This window comes from Sinocyclocheilus rhinocerous, unplaced genomic scaffold (genome assembly GCF_001515625.1).
Source record: "Sinocyclocheilus rhinocerous isolate Xijiao unplaced genomic scaffold, SAMN03320098_v1.1 scaffold5016, whole genome shotgun sequence".
NCBI classification, from domain to species: domain Eukaryota; kingdom Metazoa; phylum Chordata; class Actinopteri; order Cypriniformes; family Cyprinidae; genus Sinocyclocheilus; species Sinocyclocheilus rhinocerous.
In genome coordinates, this window is record NW_015658380.1 from 1,564 (window position 1) to 11,292 (window position 9,729).

The window sequence follows — 9,729 nt, forward strand, 5'->3', positions numbered from 1 at the left end:
TAAATACAAAAATAACTAAAAATATTAATTATTACAAAATGACAATAAAAATAATAAATAACAACAAATAATATAAAATAATAACTAATTACTCAATATAAATAATAAGAAAATAAATATTACAATTACATAAAATAAAAAACAAAACGAATAAATAATAAACATAAAATAATAATAAGAAATAGTAATCAAAATAATAAACAATATAAAAATAACTGTTTAAATAACATAAATAATACTAACAATAAATTTTTATATAAATTTAAAATGATTATATAAATAAAAAATAAATAATAAAAATATAAGAGTAAACAAATAAATAAATAAATGGTATATAATCTCTATATAATAATATATAACTCCTCTCACTTTGTATGCAGAGAGTTAATAGAGGCTGTTTGAGACGCAGGAACTCGGTTCAACTTTGAGACCTACTTCTGCGTTTTGTCGTGTCACAGCTATTATCATGGTTAGAAAGTGGCGTCTATAACGATTCCTGCCCGCATCCTTTTCACTCTCATCTCGCGAGAGATGTAATCCGAACGTGTCTGGCATTTTCAGATTACCACAGGCTCCCATTGAGCGCCCAGATGACAGATCTGCTTATTTACGAAGGTGACTCGCTTCCAGGTGAGCTAGCAGTCGAAACCCAAAACCTTCGCACCTTCTCCGGCTCGACGTAAGCTGGTTAGGAAAACTCGAGCGAGCGAGACAGACGGATGCCCCGAGACGCTTGAAAGTTTATTTCCGCTTGTTGAAACTGATAGTGCATTAGGAAAATGCCAGCCTGAAGGGTCGCCGAGAAAGTGAAAGAACGGAGAAAAGGAGAAGCTCCTGTCAGTCTGGAGAGATTATTGCCTTCCCTCCTCTTCCAAAACACGCTAAAGCCGCTTTACGAGGCCTTCCCATCGGGCCCTGCATAGCTCTCCGGATGAGATTGCAGCCCTGATTTTTCCCAAACAAGTTCATTAGGGGTTTTGTCGTGGCCTTGATGGGTTTCTGGTATCGACGCTCTTGCAGATTAAGTTTCTCTGCCGTATAAAGCTGTGATTGTTCCCTGAATGAGAGCTCAGGATGGGATCTGTTAGCAGCAAACATGCAGGTTCTGGTCCAGTTGTAGCCTGAAAAATGACATTAAGACATAAATTCAACAATAATAGATGACTGCGATGGTTGAGCGTATATTTTGAGAGGAATAAAGTGAATTCGGTCATTTACATTTACTCCAAATTCATATGCTGCTATATTTTCTGTGGAACAAAAATGGTTTGAAATAATAAGAGAGCAAGTAAATAATACACAATAAATAAAAAAATAGCATATATTATTTTAAAAAATATGAAAAATACAAACAATAGTATAAACAAAATAACATAATAACAAATAAATATCTAAATAATATAAATAATACACAATAAATAAAAATATTAGCGCTGTAAAACGATTAATCGCATCCAAAAAAGTTTTTGTTTACATAATATATGTGTGTATTGTGTATATTTATTATGTATATATAAATACACACACATACATCATATATTTTGAAAATATTTACATGTATTTACATGTATATATTTATATTCATATAATTTATATCATATATAAATATTTAATATATAAATGTAACATATTTTTCTTAAATATATACATGCATGGTTGTGTATTTATATATGTATATAATAAATATACACAGTACAAACACACATATATTATGTAAACATAAACTTTTATTTTGGATGTGATTAATCGTGATTAAACGCTTGACAGCACTAAAAAATATAAATTATACTGAATAAATATAATTTAAATACAATGAAAAAATAATAAAAACAATAATACACAATAAATAAAAATGTAAATTATACAGAATAATAAATAAAAACACAAACAATAATATAAACAAAATAATAACAAAAATATAACATATCTAAATAATATAAATAATAATAATAATAAAATAAAAAATATTAATATATTTATTAATAATGTAACAAAAATAAATATTATTAATAATATAACAAAATAAAAACAAATAATGTAACATCATAAATAAATACCACCTTTGTAATTATAAAAGGTGGATCCAGAATTTGATGGAGCCTGGATAACCACATGCTTACCATCTAGAGATCCAATGCAGTTTGGGAACTGCCACCTTTCCTGGAATCCATCTGCAATTTTCCTCCAATCATCAGTACTTGGAATTGGCATGTACAGAGGCTGCAGTTTTTTCCAAATTGTGTCACACACCTCTGGAATTATTGTGGCTACAGTGGACTTTCCAAGGCGATAGTTCAGGTATACGGTTTTGTAAGAATCTCCTGTAGCCAAGTATCTAAAAAAAAAAAATAATAAACAAACAAAACAATAACAAATAATATAACAATAAATAAATATCAAAATAATATAAATAATAATACATATTACAAATAATATAATAAATATTAATTTAAATTATATGAGACATATGTAAATAGTAAAAAAAAACATATAAAATAAATAACAAATACAAAAAAAAAATCCATATATTAATTGCTACATAAAAATAAAAAACAACAAACAAAAAATAACAACAAATAATATAACAATAAATAAATATCATAATAATATAAAAAAATAATACCAATTACAAATAATAAATATTAATATAAATTATATGAGACATATGTAAACGGTAAAAAAAACAATATAAAATAAATAACATATACTAAAAAATAATATAACAATAATATAAAGAATAATTATGAACTTTCCCTTTAAGATGAAATGTACTTTTATGAATAGAACAGGCTTCCATTGGAAACTTTTTCTTTTCTCCTCATGCTGTGTGATATAATAACAATAATAATAAAAAAAAACCTATTCACCCTGGCTTTCAAATGGAAAATAACTGGATATAAGGTGTTTGTTCCCAGGCTTTGTGATCTGCAGAAACGCTCAGATTCTGATATGTATTCCACACAGAAGTCCGTACGGAAATCCGCGACTCGCGTTATTCTCCACAATTCCTCCCAGATTTGATTATGATAAAGTTCTATTAGTGTGTAGCGGTAAATAGAGAATCCATTTCACGTTCTATTGAGAGTGGAGAATTGACAGCAAAAGTGAAAATGAAAACCAGAGCAAACACCAGGCGTCAAATTATTGAAGCACATAATCAGCCAATGGAAAGCTGGGAAACTTACCTTAACAGGGATTCCTCTGCTAATAAGAGTCTGAATCCTGGCTTAATGACTCTCAGCCCGACCAAATCTCACTGCTTTAAGCTCAGGATAATTACTCGGAGAAACTGGGAACAAAACGGGTTATCCTGAACATGCTTAATGTGGATTTATGCTTTTCATAAATGAAAATGCTTTTCATTTGCAGCTGTGAAGCCACATGATCTGACTGCAGTATGTTTAATGGTGTTAGTGTCACTATTATACACTAGAGAAGCACAAATGTTGATGAAATCCTCTTGCACTCATGGGCATTTACACATATTTTGGCTTATAAAAATGTAAAAAAAAAAAAAAAAAAAAGTAATTAATTTAGAAATATGGTTGAAGAGCCATTTTTTTGTAAATCTTCCTGAATATTGTTTTGCATGAGCATGCAATTTCTTTATAATGTCACAAAATCAAGTGCAGATTTGCTAGCAAATAAACATACAACAATAATAAGTATATAGATAAATATGTATTAATTATTTTTCGTTATTTAGTTATTTTTAGTTTAACTTTTATTATTTGTATATTTACTTATATCTTTTAAAATGTGCGTGTGTGCATATATATATATATATATATATATGATAAAAATATAAAATAAATAATTAAATAAAAAACAAAAATAATAAATACAAAATGAATAAATTACATAAAATAAATTATAAAAATAAATTATATAAACAATAATACATAATATTGATATCAGTTATAGAAAATAAACATACAATAAGTATGTGTGTGTATTTGTATATTTGCTTATATTAAAAAATATATGCTACATATAATAATTAAATAAAAATAAAATATAAAAATAATAATAAATAATAAAAATAATTATGTAAACAATACATATCCATATGAATTATAGAAAACATGTAAATAATAAAAATAATATAAGCAATATAAAAAATAGGAAATAATAGTAAAATGAATTAATATATAATGTATTTGACAAACAAATAAATAAATAGTTATATAAAAATGATATAAAATATATAAAACAATTAATAATTAAATACAAAATTTTATAACATCACAAAATCAAGTGCAGATTTGCTAGCAAATAAACATACAACAATAATAAGTATATAGATAGATATGTATTAATTATTTTTCGTTATTTAGTTATTTTTAGTTTAACTTTTATTATTTGTATATTTACTTATATCTTTTAAAATGTGCGTGTGTGCATATATATATATATATATATATATGATAAAAATATAAACTGCATAAAATAAATAATTAAATAAAAAACAAAAATGTAAAAATAATAAATACAAAATGTATAAATTACATAAAATAAATAATAAAAATTAATTATATAAACAATAATACATAATATTGACATCAATTATAGAAAATAGACATCAAATAAACACACACAGACACATCATTTTTATTGTTGATTTATTGTTTATATAAATTGTTATTATTTGTATATATACTTATATTAAAAATATAAACTACATAAAATAATTAAATAAAAATTAAATATAAAAATAATAAATAATAACAAAAAATTATAAACTATATAAACAATACATATCCATATCAATTATAGAAAACATGTAAATAATAAAAATAATATAAGCAATATTAAAAATAGCAAATAATAGTAAAATTTATTAATATATAATGTATTTAACAAACAAATAAATAAATAGTTACTAAATAAGTAATACAAATTATTTAAAATATCTAAAACAATTCATAATTAAATACAAATAATAAAACAACAAGTGATCTATCCTATATTGTATCAAAGCATCTGTCCTGAATCGCTCCCTCGCCTCTCCATGATTCGCACACGTTTGTTTGTCTCTTTCTAAACTAGTTTCCAGCTCACATCCAGTAAAGCACACATTGGCGAGAGCTGTTTGGATTGTGATAAAGGATGTTGTTTATCCTTTTATAAGGCGTCTCTCGCCCCCGGACCTTGATCTACCTGTGCTGCCGGCGCTGAAGAGATCAAACTCTCTTTCACAGCTTCAGGAAAGCCACGCGGTCTGATCTGCGCTGATACCTCCATGCCTGTCAAACCACTGCGCTTACTCTTCCCTTCACTTAAAGCAGTTAAAGTGCTGCATGTGACATGCATGCGGTGTCAAAAACACATTCTGGGGTCTGACAGTCACGCAGAGATGATTAGACGCGGGATTCACACAGAAACAGTGTGTTAGTTTGTGTTGAGCTCACAGTGAATGATTTCTGCTAATGGGTGCGTGTCACCAAAACACGTCCAAAATCAAACCACAAAATAAGACATTACGAGCATTTTGACACATTTTCCACCAACATTCATGTTACTTTAATAGGCTATATCCAAACATTTTAATTTGATTCTCATTATTGTAACACAGTAGATTCTTACTAAAAATCACGCTGTATTTAAAGTATGATTGCACCTGTTGACTGGAAGATGACATTTTAAAGGTAAAATATTTATCTTATTTTACTTTATTATACATTATTTTATTTCTATTTTGCTTTATTTTGTAAAATGTGCTGCACTGAAAAAAATGATTGTAGGTAAGTGGTTGCAAACAATTTATTTTAGCTACATTTAAAAAGAATGTTGAAAGTTAGTCAACTAAATTTGTTTATTTAAATGTAGCTAAAATAAATTGATTGCAACCACTTACCTTAAAAAAGTTAGTAAATTCAATGAATCATTTTTCAATTACAGAAATACAATGTTGACTATCATGGAGCTGTTGACTGGAACAAGATTTAAAAATGTGTATTTAATTGTATTATTTTATTTTACATTATATTTTAAATAGTATTTTTTGTTTTGTTTATTTTACTTTATTTATTTATTAATTAAAATGTGCTGTGTTTAAAGTACAATTACAGAATTAAAATCATGGAGCTGTTGACTGGAAACGTGTATTTTATTTTATTTTATTTTATTATTTTATTTTTATTTTACTTTCGTTTGCTTTTATTTTATAAAATGTGCTGTATTTTAAGTATGATTACAGAAGTAAAATGTTGACTTTCATTGAGCTGCTTGCTGGAACAAGATGGAGGTGAAATGTGTATTTTATTCTATTTTTGTTTTATTTTACTTTTCACTTTAATTATTTATTTTATAAAATGGTGCTGTATTTAAAGTACAATTACAGAAATAAAATGTTGACTTTCAGGGAGCTGTTAACTTTTTATTTTATTTTTTTTATTTTACTTTATTTAATCTTATTATTTTATTTTATTTCAATACTGAAAATATTACACACTTCACCTTTAAAGCATGTTGGCTGTTCCTCTAAAGGGGTCATATGATGCTGCTAAAAAGAACATTATTTTGTGTATTTGGTGTAATGAAATGTGTTTATGCGGTTTAAGGTTCAAAAAGCACATTATTTTCCACATACTGTACATTATTGTTTCTCCTCTATGCCCCGCCTTTCTGAAACGCGTCGATTTTTACAAAACTAATCGGTCTGAAAAGCGAGGTGTGCTCTGATTAACCAACTATCCAGTGCGTTGTGATTGGCCCTTCTTTATGCACCAAGAGCTTGTAACACTCCAAAAAATTAAAATCGCATCATATGACCCCTTTAATGATAATCAGAGGCATAATGACCAATGATTTCTGTATGACTTGACACTAAAGTTTCTAGTCGCTGACCGCTCATCTTGTACTCATTGATTAAACTATTTCCAGCTGTGTGCAGGATTATTGATCACGACATTTCTGTGGGACAGTTCACACTAACATGTTTACACAGCCACTGGAGAACACCATTTCAACAACTTGGGAAGATGACACGGTCTTAAACACTGATCAAGAATCATATCAGTATTTGCAGTGGAAAATGTCACAGCACTCAAGACCCTATAAACAATTACTTTAGAAAAGTATTCATCCATTAAGTATACCATCAGTATTACATTGTGCTTTAATGTAAGACACACAAGCAGGGTCACTAGTGTTCTTTAAGTAGCTCTGGATGGCAAGAACAGACACATATTGATGTAGGGAATGAAGGGAAAGTGGAGGAAAGTCCAATGCATTCTGATTAGTATGTATGAATAGAATACTGAATACATGCACTGCCAGTGTAATATTACACGGCAAAATGATTTTATTACTTACTGTTTTTGTCTTTGTTTTCCAGTACAAATATCTAAAAATTCTTAAATCAAGATGCATTTGCTTGAGATGCAAAATTATTAAAGATATTAAATCTTCTTCTCTGAAAAAAAGGGTCAAAACTCTGTACATTTATACTAAAAATAAACAGGATTCTTTTTCTTACCTCACTGAAAGGAATTTTTATTGTTTTAAGCATAAACTCACTTAATCTGAATACTCTTTAGATACAAATTTTGAGTAAAAAATTGATTTTTGCAGTGTAACAGTATACCAGTTAAGGAAATACAGTTGTTGTTTTTTTTTTACCATCTCATAAAACCTAAAACGTTGCTGTCATATTTTCACGGTAAAGTACAGCTTTCACAACCGATCAAGATTTCTTTGGATGAATTGCAATCAAAAAAATATACCAACCAAATCAAAATGTAAGATTTTTGCATTTGACACATTAAAAAAAATAAAAAAATGTATGTAACTTTAAAAATAAAATGTGTGCTTTTCCTTTTGATAAATTTTTCAGAAAACAAGGCTTGATATCATTAGGTCATTTTGCTTCTCAAGTAAATGTATCTTGATTTAAGAATTTAAAGTGGATATCATGAATTTATAATTGAAAAATATTGAGTAAGAAAACTTTTTTTTTTTTTTTTGCAGTGTAGCATTCTATCAGTTAATGTAGCAAATAGTTTTTACTGTAAATTTAAGTTAAGTCCTGAACTTAGCTACTGTATTTTTACAGTAAAATTTCTGGCAACCACAGCTGCCTTTTTTTTTTGCCGTAAATTTAGCAGATAATTTTTTTTTTACAGTGTTGAAAAAGAAAGACTTTTACTCCCGGTCAGATGAATTGCATCCAAAAAACATATTAAACAATATTCTAAAAATGTAAGAATTTTGCCTTTGACACTTCTTTAAAAAAATTCAAAATGTAACTTTAGAAATAAAATATGTAATTAATTTTTCAGAAAACAGGATATATTTTGCTTCTTAATTAAATGTATCTTGATTTTAGAAAAATATATTAACCAAAATAAAAAATAATGATTTTGCATTTGACACTTTCAAAAAATGAGATGTAACTTTAAAAATAAAAATGTAAAGTCATTTTGCATTTATAGTAAATGTATCTTGATTTAAAGGGGTGGTTGAATGCGATTTCACTTTTTTAACGTTAGTTAGTGTGTAATGTTGCTGTTTGAGCATAAACAATATCTGCAAAGTTACGAAGCTGAAAGTTCAATGCAAACGGAGATATCGTCTTTTAAAATTCTGGCAGTTTAATGCCTACAAAAACGGCTGGTAGGGACTACAACGAGTTACTTCCCGGGTTATTAACGACGCCGTTGTTTACAATACAACCGGAGCACATGCCGCTGAGGTGAGGGACGGGACGTTTAGACGCGCGCTAGAGGCGGTTTAGCCAATCACAACACACTGGGCTAGCTAACCAATCAGAGCCCATCGCCTATTTCTGAGGGTGGGGCTTCATAAAAACAGGAAAAGATCAGCCTGTTTCTCAGAGAAGGGACACAGCGGTGTGGAATAAAGGTAAATGATGTGAAAAATAATGCGTTTTTTTTTTTTTTAACGAAGCATTAACACATGTTAGACTGCACCCCATAAACACAATCAAGCCTAGAAAAAACCCAGTGAACCACCCCTTTAATAGTGTTTAGATATTTGTGCTGGAAAACAAGACAAAAATACTGAGTAATAATTTTTTTTGCAGTGAAACATATAATTTAAAGTAATACATAGTTTCTTTACTGTAAATTTAAGTTCAGTCCAGTAAAACCTAATATGTTGCAACTTTACTACTTTTACTACTTTTCACAGTAAAGTTCTGACAACCACAGCTGCTGTTTTTTTTCTTTTTCTTGCCGCAAATTTCACAGATTTAATTTTTACAGTGTAGAAAAAAAGAAGAGAACTAAACTAAATAAGAGCTGTATGCCTCTGTACAACTTTCACACCCACTTAGGAATTTTTGGATGAATGGCATCCAAAACATACATTAACCAAAATGTTCAAAATGTAAGAATTTTGCATTTGACTCTTCAAAAAAAAGAAAAAAAGAAATGTAAATTGTAAAATTAAAGTTATTTTGTATCTTGATTTAGAAATGTTTAGATAGTTCTACTGGAAAACAAGACAAAAATATTGAGTAAGAAAAACATTTTGCAGTGTAAATCAGTTAAAGGTGGGGTAAGCGAGTTTTCAAAAACGCTGTAGAAAACGAATTCGGGCCGACTAGCAAAACAAACTTGTAGCCAATCAGCAGTAAGGGGCGTGTCTACTCATGATGTGGAGGAGAGAGAGTTCAGTGCACAGGATGGACATTAGCGAGCCAAGCGACAGAAAGATAGAGATGGTGGATAAAAAACAAAAGAGGAAAACGTCTGCGGAACAAAA